The sequence below is a fragment of the Pseudochaenichthys georgianus genome, chromosome 5, assembly GCF_902827115.2.
Source record: "Pseudochaenichthys georgianus chromosome 5, fPseGeo1.2, whole genome shotgun sequence".
NCBI classification, from domain to species: domain Eukaryota; kingdom Metazoa; phylum Chordata; class Actinopteri; order Perciformes; family Channichthyidae; genus Pseudochaenichthys; species Pseudochaenichthys georgianus.
This window is the reverse complement of record NC_047507.1, coordinates 35,806,072-35,814,927: the sequence shown is the minus strand read 5'-3', so window position 1 is coordinate 35,814,927 and position 8,856 is coordinate 35,806,072. Positions and strand designations below refer to the sequence as shown.

The following is an 8,856-nucleotide window of genomic DNA, read 5'->3' as shown; positions in this document are numbered from 1 at the left end:
TGTATTTGTGTAAGAGATCCCTAAACTATGACGTAAAAAAATGTGTGTATTTTAAACCTTGTGAGGGTGTGTTAGCAAGTGTGTGCTTCTATCTCAGCAAATACTGAACATATCAAACACAGGCAACTGAGAAACCTTCATATGTACTGTATGCTGCTGCATCTTTTGTGTACACTGAAGGCATTGGCCATACTTTGGTTACTGTCATAGTCTATAAGCCATCAAGCCTAACAATTTAAGAAGCAAACTATGAGACAAATATTAGAATAATTTTCCTTTCTGAAAAATTTACTTCCATACCGCTGACCATTACTAACAACGACAGCAAACAACTTGTTCACTGTGAGCTTACTGAAATGTTCCTCTTAGGAGGTTGTGTTGAACACATTATGGGTAGGTGTTTGTAATTACCATGCTAAACAAGAGCCATTTAAAAGGCAAATGTCTCTTGAATTGGCCCCATTATGCTTTTGTTTTCCTTATATTGGCGAAAATCCCCCCGTTCCCTCCCCACCAATCATCATGATAAACAGTGAATGTGTGAAAGTAACTTTTTTGCCACACTATATAATAAAACGTTTAGCTAGGAACTAGCTAACATTTTCTCTAACTGCTAGCGTAAGCTTTAGCCTACACTCTTAATTTTCATTGTTACAGTCTACATGGTATCATGTCTCATCATAATCATATATTATATTGTTGTCTTAGTACTTGCACCCTGTGCAATGACAATAAAATGTAATCTTATCTCATCTAATCTAATGTTATCATCCTCGCTGAAGCAAGAGGAAATTCCTTAAAAAAAAAGAAAAAGATTTGAATGGATTTAAATCAATCAATGTTTTTTATTTCAAGTAGAAAGTGAGTGCTCCGTTTCCTCAAACAATGCTCTCAATTGAGTCAGAGTGTAAAGCGCCAGATTGGAAAAAATTATGCACCACTAATAATGTTATATTTTGACAATAATTAATACATGGACCAGCATTAAATCATACATTACACTTAACTTGACAGACCTGCAGCTCTTGAAAATCACTGCCTGAATTCTGAGAAACAAAGGCTGTTAGGAACAGATTCATATTTTCAGTTTTGAATTAAGATGTTCACTCACGTACGTTCAGGCATGCATATAGGCTAGTGTAAATATTTAAACGAGGAAACAAACAGGCATTCAAATAAAAACTTTATTTTGTTAGGAATTGGATTTTATTCCGAAGAAATCCTTGAAATAAACCACTGGCTCCATTTACTTTGCAGAAAATTACTTAAATGTTTGCTAAGCCTTTGAGATACTCTGCTGATTACCACATAAACATCAGACAACAAACCAAATAAAATGACATAACACAGAAATCATTATGGGACGACTAAGTTAATGTATCCCCCATGAACCTTAAACTGGTGTCAATGTCCCCACATCACAGCTTAAGGTTCAATGACTTCAGTCAGTGTATACAGTCTTACGAGATTTTCACACGGTAGTTTGAGAACGCTTCTGGACGGAGATGCATAGTTTAAAGGTCCCATGTCATGGCCATTTCCACTGATCATAATTCCATTGTTGAGGTCTACTAGAATAGATTTATACTGTGCAATTTTCCAAACTCACATTGGTTTCGCATACAGCATCTCTGTAAAGTATGTGTATTCAGCAGTATTCACTCTCTCCACTAAACGGCTCGTTGCAGCTCTTGCCCCCCCCTCCCTGTGAGCCCAGTGTGCTCCGATTGGTCGGGACCAGTCGGGACGTTGTGAATCGCGCTGAGCTCCGTGGAGGTGTGATTTCCTTGTTTAGCGATACACAGCGAAACACAGCCAAACTCACCCTGAGCACACACAAAGTCACAGCCGAAGTAAAAACAATAAGTGTGGCTTGATATTGAGAAGAAAAAGGTTGATAAACGCTGTGAGAATGGGTCTGCAGAGAGAATTTCCCCAAGATCCCGACTGTCTGTTATCAGCCTGCAGCCAGGGAGGAGAGATCAGCAGAGCTGCATGCACTGAGTGTGTGAGGAAGTCCGTGGATTGGTCAATTTGGACCAATCAGCGGGGGCTTAACGTAACGGCTCCGCGGACGTAACGTAACGGCTCCACGGATTGGTCCATTTCGTTCCGGGGACGACATCACATCATGATGTCCCCGGAAGAATAAAATGGACAGTGACGTATCTCCAACGAGGCGTTTTGGGGAGGTATTTTCTGTTTTAGAGTTTTACTCACAACAGGGTGTACTTTGAGGGTTTTGACTCTGCACACCGTTTACATGCATAAAAACCTTCATAACACACAAGGGGACGGGTAATAACCGGAAATGTGATGTGTGGTGGTAATGACAGAAAAACATCAAAAAATAATGTGAGAGTAAAGAGGACTCCATCATTCGAATAGGAGAGATTCATAGCTGCAAATGGGAGCGTGTTTATTACTTTGTGGTTTGACAAACAGATCCAATGTATGGTAAAGGGGGTTACAACATTTAATTTAGTGTCATGATATGTTAAATTTCTTTATTTGTCCACGTGGAAAATACAAATGTGACGTAAGAAATGTTTAGTCTTAGCATAATAAAGTATTATCATAAAGTATCGTTCTAGTTGTTGCTATTCTGAAGAGATGTATGATAAAAACATCTTCTTAGTGAGAATTACTCAACATAGTATTTGTAGAAAATGCTTCAGGCTAATCGGTCAACGTTTTCTTGGTTTCTTGGAGTCCCTTTAAAAAAACATATAGAGATCATTAACAAGCTGTAATTAAACCCTGATGCTATATGTTGTTCCTCTAATGTGACCTGTCTCCATGCTTTAATGTTCAACAAGCTCTTTATTTTTCTCAAACTGGCTCTGTTGTGTACCGCCCACATTAAATATGATGGAGTGCTAGCCAATAGAAGCTCGAGTGTTACGTAGTGATGTCATTATGCTAGGGAAGTAAACCAAGGAGTCCAATCGAGTCGTTTCAGGTGTTAAGGATGTTAGACAAGCCTGTGTAATACACTACAGGAAAGGGGAAACCCGAAAAAGGCACAATAGGGCGTTTTTAAAGATTGACAACATTAATCTTTAAAATCACATATTTTCACATGTATTCAACCCCTTTGGTTCACGGTAAACCTCTCCACCCACACATAAACTTTACACTTGTATGCACGCCTTCCTTTCTTATAGTAATATGATTTGAAGGTTTACACTCTCCGGTGCATTGCTAAGAAAACGTCTCCAAACAGACGGATGGTGTGATGAGTAGGTTCAGTGTATGCAATGTTTATTTTCACAAAGGCACGACGATCCATCAGGACATAAAGCAGCGGGTCAGTGATGTATGTGGTCTGAGCCGCAGCCAAGTTCCGTAGTTTAAAGACAAACACGATATACTCTAAGAGAGGAGAGGGGGAGGGGAACAGGAGAGAGGACAAGGAGAGGGATAATGAAACACTTTCTGGAAAAAGAACAGTAAATTGTAGTGAAGTTTAAGGAGTTTTAAATGATTAGGTCACAGTTGTTGGAAACCGCGAAAAGTCAGACAGAGACAGAGAAGCAAGGAAGTGAAAAAGAGGCATTGGATTTGACAATACGGAAGAAACAAAGAGGAAAGACTTAGAAGAAAGAGTGAGTGCATGGTAAGAGTAAGACTGAATAAGAAGAACATAGTGGAGAGAAAGGAGGAGCTGAGGGCGAGAGGTGCGAGCTAGAGATACAGATAAGAAATGAAGAATGACGTGCACTGACATTGCAGAAAGAGAGAGAAATAAAAGGCAGAACGTTATAAATTAAAGAAAGAAACAAAAAGAGAGAAGAAAGAAAGAAAGTTAAAAGGAAGAAAGAAAAGTTATAGAGTTAAACAATCAATATCAAAATAGGAATGGTGGAATGAGCAGTGAAGAAGGAGGAAATAAAGGTGCTTTAATTGACAAAAAGAAAGGAGAAGATGTTAGAGTGGGAAGTGCTGAAAGAGGAGGAGAGAAAGACAAAAAGGGAGTGGAGAATAAGCTGAAGGAGAGTGAGAGGAGCGGTGGAAACAGAGTGAGACAGAGAAGGAGAGAGGAGGAGAGCAGAGGGAGAGGAAGAGGAGGAACTTAACTCAGCGCTGTGTTTTCAGACTCTCTCTCACTGTGAAAACCTCTCCAGCTGCAGGACTGAGCGCTATCAGTGCCTAACAGGCTGCTGCCAAGCCCATTGACACACACACACACACACACACACACACACACACACACACACACACACACACACACACACACACACACACACACACACACACACACACACACACACACACACACACACACACACACACACACACACACACACACACACACACACACACACACACACACACTGGACATGACTCTTGTGGTGTGTTGGACTCGGAGTGACAGTTGGGAATAATAACCGGTTCGGCATCCAGTCAGGTCAGTTCTATAAGCTTTTAACGGGATGGATCATTAGGAGATTTGTTGTGGTGTTATTGAAAGACTTTCTTTAATTTATTAAAGTAAGTGGAAGAAGTAATTGGGTATTTTACTAAAGTAAACGTAGCAATACAACTGTGTAAAGTTCTCTGTTGCAAGTAAAAGTCTGGCATTCAAAATTGTACTCAAGTGAAAATTATTGGCATCAAAATATACTTAAAACACAAAAAGTACATTTCAAAATTATATATATATATATGTATTTATAAATGTTTTTGAAGAAATATTATCATTGAGATATTAATGTCAATGTTGCACCTACCTTGCAAAGGGGGGGTTGATTTGAATGTATTGCTGGCTATAGCTTAACCTGTAATAATATATCATCATTTATTTAGTTTGATTGATTAATATACATCAGCATGGTAGCTGTTAACTGAAGCTGTACAATGTAAAGAGAAATGGAGTGGGAGAAACGTAGCATAAAACGAAAGTACTCAGGTAGAATTCCTCAAAATTATGCTTCGTTACAGTACATGTGTAAATGTACTTAGTTACATTCCACCACTGTAAACATTTAAATATTTACAACCTTCTCCTTCCTTTCCTCATTTGTTTTGCCACTGAGAGAATAGGGAGGTTATCGATAAGGTCCGTTTAAAGGACATAAAAGATGATTGAAGTTAATAGGTTTCATACAGGTTTGTAACTTTAAAAGCAGAGTAAATACATTTGAGTAGGCACAATGACATTTAGAAGCAAACAAACCAATGCCAGTAGATGTTGTTTGCATATTAAGTTTGAGTAAAGTTTTAACCACAGGTGATCATGAGTTTGCTCAGAGGATCAACGTGACATAGCAGTGATGCTGGTTCTCAGGTTTCCCATGTTGTTGCTTTATTCTATCGTATCCGTTCTGATCTGCTGTTACTGCTGAGAAACCAACATGACTTTTATACCCTGCACGCTTTTACAGTTTATTTTCACGTCTTGAGTTACATCTCCAAAGAAAACCAGCAGAAGCATGATTCTTCTTGTCGAAGCTTTGGCTGAACTTCAGTTTTACTACATCTCTGTATCTTCAGCTTCACATTCATTCAATCTTCTCTCTGTTCGAAACACATTCTATTTTCGCAACAGTGCCAGTACAGGGAGTGGAGCGCGGTGCAGGAGTGAGTCCGAAGATCCAGAAATGAGTTAGCATTGTACGACTTCTGTTTCCCCTTTCTCAAAGTCATCTTTTTTTTGCCACCTTTATAGCCTTAATATGTGGCAATTATTAGACTTGAATCTTATAAAGATATTATATTCTTCAATGTTTTAAAAAACAATGGAAAAACAACAATCAATCTTTTTACGGATTCTTTGTGATGCAAAAAATAAGCCGTCCGGACGACTTTGTAGCATAATGTAAAATATAACAGAAAACACTACCTGTACGTATTCTGGAAAGACGAGGTCAACAGTTTTTAGGTTTTTCTCCACCAGGTCAATATTGTATAGGTGTTCATTTAATGTTTTCTAATATGTTGCCCCCTCTCTCAAAGTCACCACATCTTCATACACACAAGTTCCCGGCTTTCTCTGTTTGCAGTTAGGAAAGTATGAGCAATGCAATGAGCTGATTACTTTCAAACCCACATTTACAAGCAACTGGTCAGTGATCAGATCCCCCCCCCCTGCCCACCCCCTTTAACCCAAAGCTGGCGTCCTCTCAGCTTTTTGAAGTATTTTGTTTCAGTTTCAGAGTGAGGATGTGATTACTTCAAACAGCACCACATTACGTTCTGCATCCCACTGCACTGCTTAAGGGATTCCCTTTCTCTGTTTGAGATGGTTTATCCCGTAACATCCTAAATACATGTTTAAGACAAATCCAGCGTAAATCTAGTGTTCCTTTAACGTAAACTTCTCTACATGTCTTTTCCCTTCATATTTGTGTGGGTGCAAACCTCTCTTGTCTCCCTTCTTCTTCCTCTCCTCCCCCCGTTGGATGGAGGTTTTGCTCTCAGAGCCAGATGAGCGTCAGTTTCTCATGATCCCCCTCGGTGAGTGCAGCTCAAACCGACGCGCTGCCAGGGAAAACATCAACACAACCAACCTCGCTCCCCCCTTTACTCTCCCCTTCCTCCCTCTTTCTCTCCCCTTTACTCTCCTCTTCTCTTTATTTTTTCTCTCCCACCATCTACTACTTAGTTTGTTTTTAATAGCTTTGAGTCCTGCTGCAGTTCAAGGTTTCTCGAGTTCACGGTTCTGTCCAGTTCAATTTGTTCTCCTGCAGTGTGTGTGTGTGTGTGTGTGTGTGTGTGTGTGTGTGTGTGTGTGTGTGTGTGTGTGTGTGTGTGTGTGTGTGTGTGTGTGTGTGTGTGTGTGTGTGTGTGTGTGTGTGTGTGTGTGTGTGTGTGTGGTGTGTGTGTGTGTGTGTGTGTGTGTGTGTGTGTGTGTGTGTGTGTGTCCTGGCAGAAGTGGGGGGTCTGGCCTTGTGTGTCATTAAATGGTCTCACTAAGAGGTCACTGGTTCAATTGTTGTTGAATTAAGTGCTGGCAATCGTCACGAAGGAAAGTGTGTGTGTGTGTGTGTGTGTGTGTGTGTGTGTGTGTGTGTGTGTGTGTGTGTGTGTGTGTGTGTGTGTGTGTGTGTGTGTGTGTGTGTGTGTGTGTGTGAGAGTTGCCTTTGTGCAGAGTGAAGTGTAAATCTGTTCCACATTCACTGGTGTCACTATAAGTGGCCCTGACGTCTCAACAATGCTTTCATTAGCGCTGAGGATGCCAACACGCCGAGTGAATGAAACCTCGATGAGATTAATAGAGTGTGTGTTTGCGGTCTAATGAAGCGTGCACTGCAGATGTTTAGTGTTGTGTAATGTCTTTAATGTCACTGTGATACACATTAACTGCTGGGGTGTGTGTTTCGAGACAATACAGAGGAGGCAACCTTTACACTTAAATTAAGTGTGTAGGCTAAGTGATCTTGAAAGGGCAGATGACTGGGTGGGTTAAGACTTATAAAACATAATAAACTCATTTTATTGGATGCTGTACACTGTTCGTACTCTAAATAACAGATGATGGTTCTGTTTACCATAATCTCTTAATCTCTGTTGGTTCCATTGTATACCATATTAAAAAGCTTTAGGGAAAAACTGCATTAACTGCATTGAACTGAACTAGAGGAGGTCGGGATGTACAAAAGGCAAGTGTCTTAAGCTGGAGCCACATAGGAACGGTAATGCAAACGAACCGAATTCGATATCAAAAAAGTCTTCCATCCACACGCAATAGGCACCAGAAACGTGTCCTTCCACAGGACACCGCTCGACCCGCTGGAGACGCTGTTGTACATATGCCGGGCCTGTAAGTGGCGCTGTACTTCCGCCACAAAATACACCAAAAGCAGCGAAGAAGACTTCTGAACATGGTTTCCATGGTTGCCCTTCTGTTTATTCTCCACGGTGGATTTAGCAGCAGAGGTGGGGAGAGGCAGGGCTCTTTTTCTCCGTCAGCAGCAGCTGATCTCTGATCTCTCTCTCCTGTCCGATTAGACTTCACTCGCGTTGATGTCCATATCGATCAGATCTAGCTAGTTCTAGCTAATGATATGACTGCCTGAGTGTCAAAGGACACCTAAACAATAAGCGACATTTTGACCGGAGAATTTTAGATTTCGGCTAACGGAAACTCTGCCGTGAGGGGAGGCACCTGCTGGGTGCACTGTCCTGCGAGATACCGGGACCTGGCTCGAAACACTCGGGAAACTGTTGTTGTTGTTGTTGTTGTTGGCGAAACACATCAGCAATGACGCGGGTGACACGGGGGTGAGCAGGAGAGGTGGGGAGAGGCGGGGTTATTGCGTCATCGTTTTCAGAAAATGATCGTATAGGGTGTAGACACGGAGCCATTTGGCCCCCCAGAGCGTTGCGTCCGCAGATCTACCCACCTTGGGACCCGCTTTGTGTGGCCAAACCGTCTATATTAGTGGTTCTCAACTGGTGGGTCGCGACGACCCGTTTCGAGTGAGTCGCAGATGTGAGTGAAGAAAAAAAAACTTATATTTTGAAGGCCCGATTTCCTAACGCTGTGCATGCAGTAGGCGTTGGACTGGAAGTACCGGAGACCATAAACGGCTTTGAAAACTTCTGTCACGTAGTGATCATCTTCTCAATAAAAGTCCCCACGGAGAATAACTTTGCGGTAGAACTACTCTTTATACATCCATGGGTACAACTTCAGATAAAAATGAACACATAATGAAATATGACCCTCGGTTTGATGATTGACAGGTCACAGAACAATGGGGGCTCTACCCTTACCCACAATTTAAAGTAATTCACACAGACTCTCTTCTCCTTGCTCTTCTCTCTGTGTGGAGCAGCAAGCTGTCAGAACAAAGTGAAAAACAAACAATGGCATACAATAATATTAATATGTCGGGTAGTACCAGAATG

At 41.2% G+C, this 8,856-nt stretch overlaps 1 protein-coding gene across 3 annotated transcripts in view; it reads left to right on the top strand.

The window, feature by feature from the left end:
* Positions 1–4,042: 4,042 nt before the first annotated feature.
* The window catches only part of ripor3 (RIPOR family member 3), a 122,718-nt gene continuing 117,904 nt past the window's right edge, over positions 4,043–8,856 (top strand). For all 3 annotated transcript variants that reach the window (XM_034083972.2, XM_034083970.2, XM_071203214.1), the window contains exon 1: positions 4,043–4,411. The gene's annotated coding sequence lies outside the window, so the exon portion shown is untranslated. The remainder of the gene's footprint in view (positions 4,412–8,856) is intronic.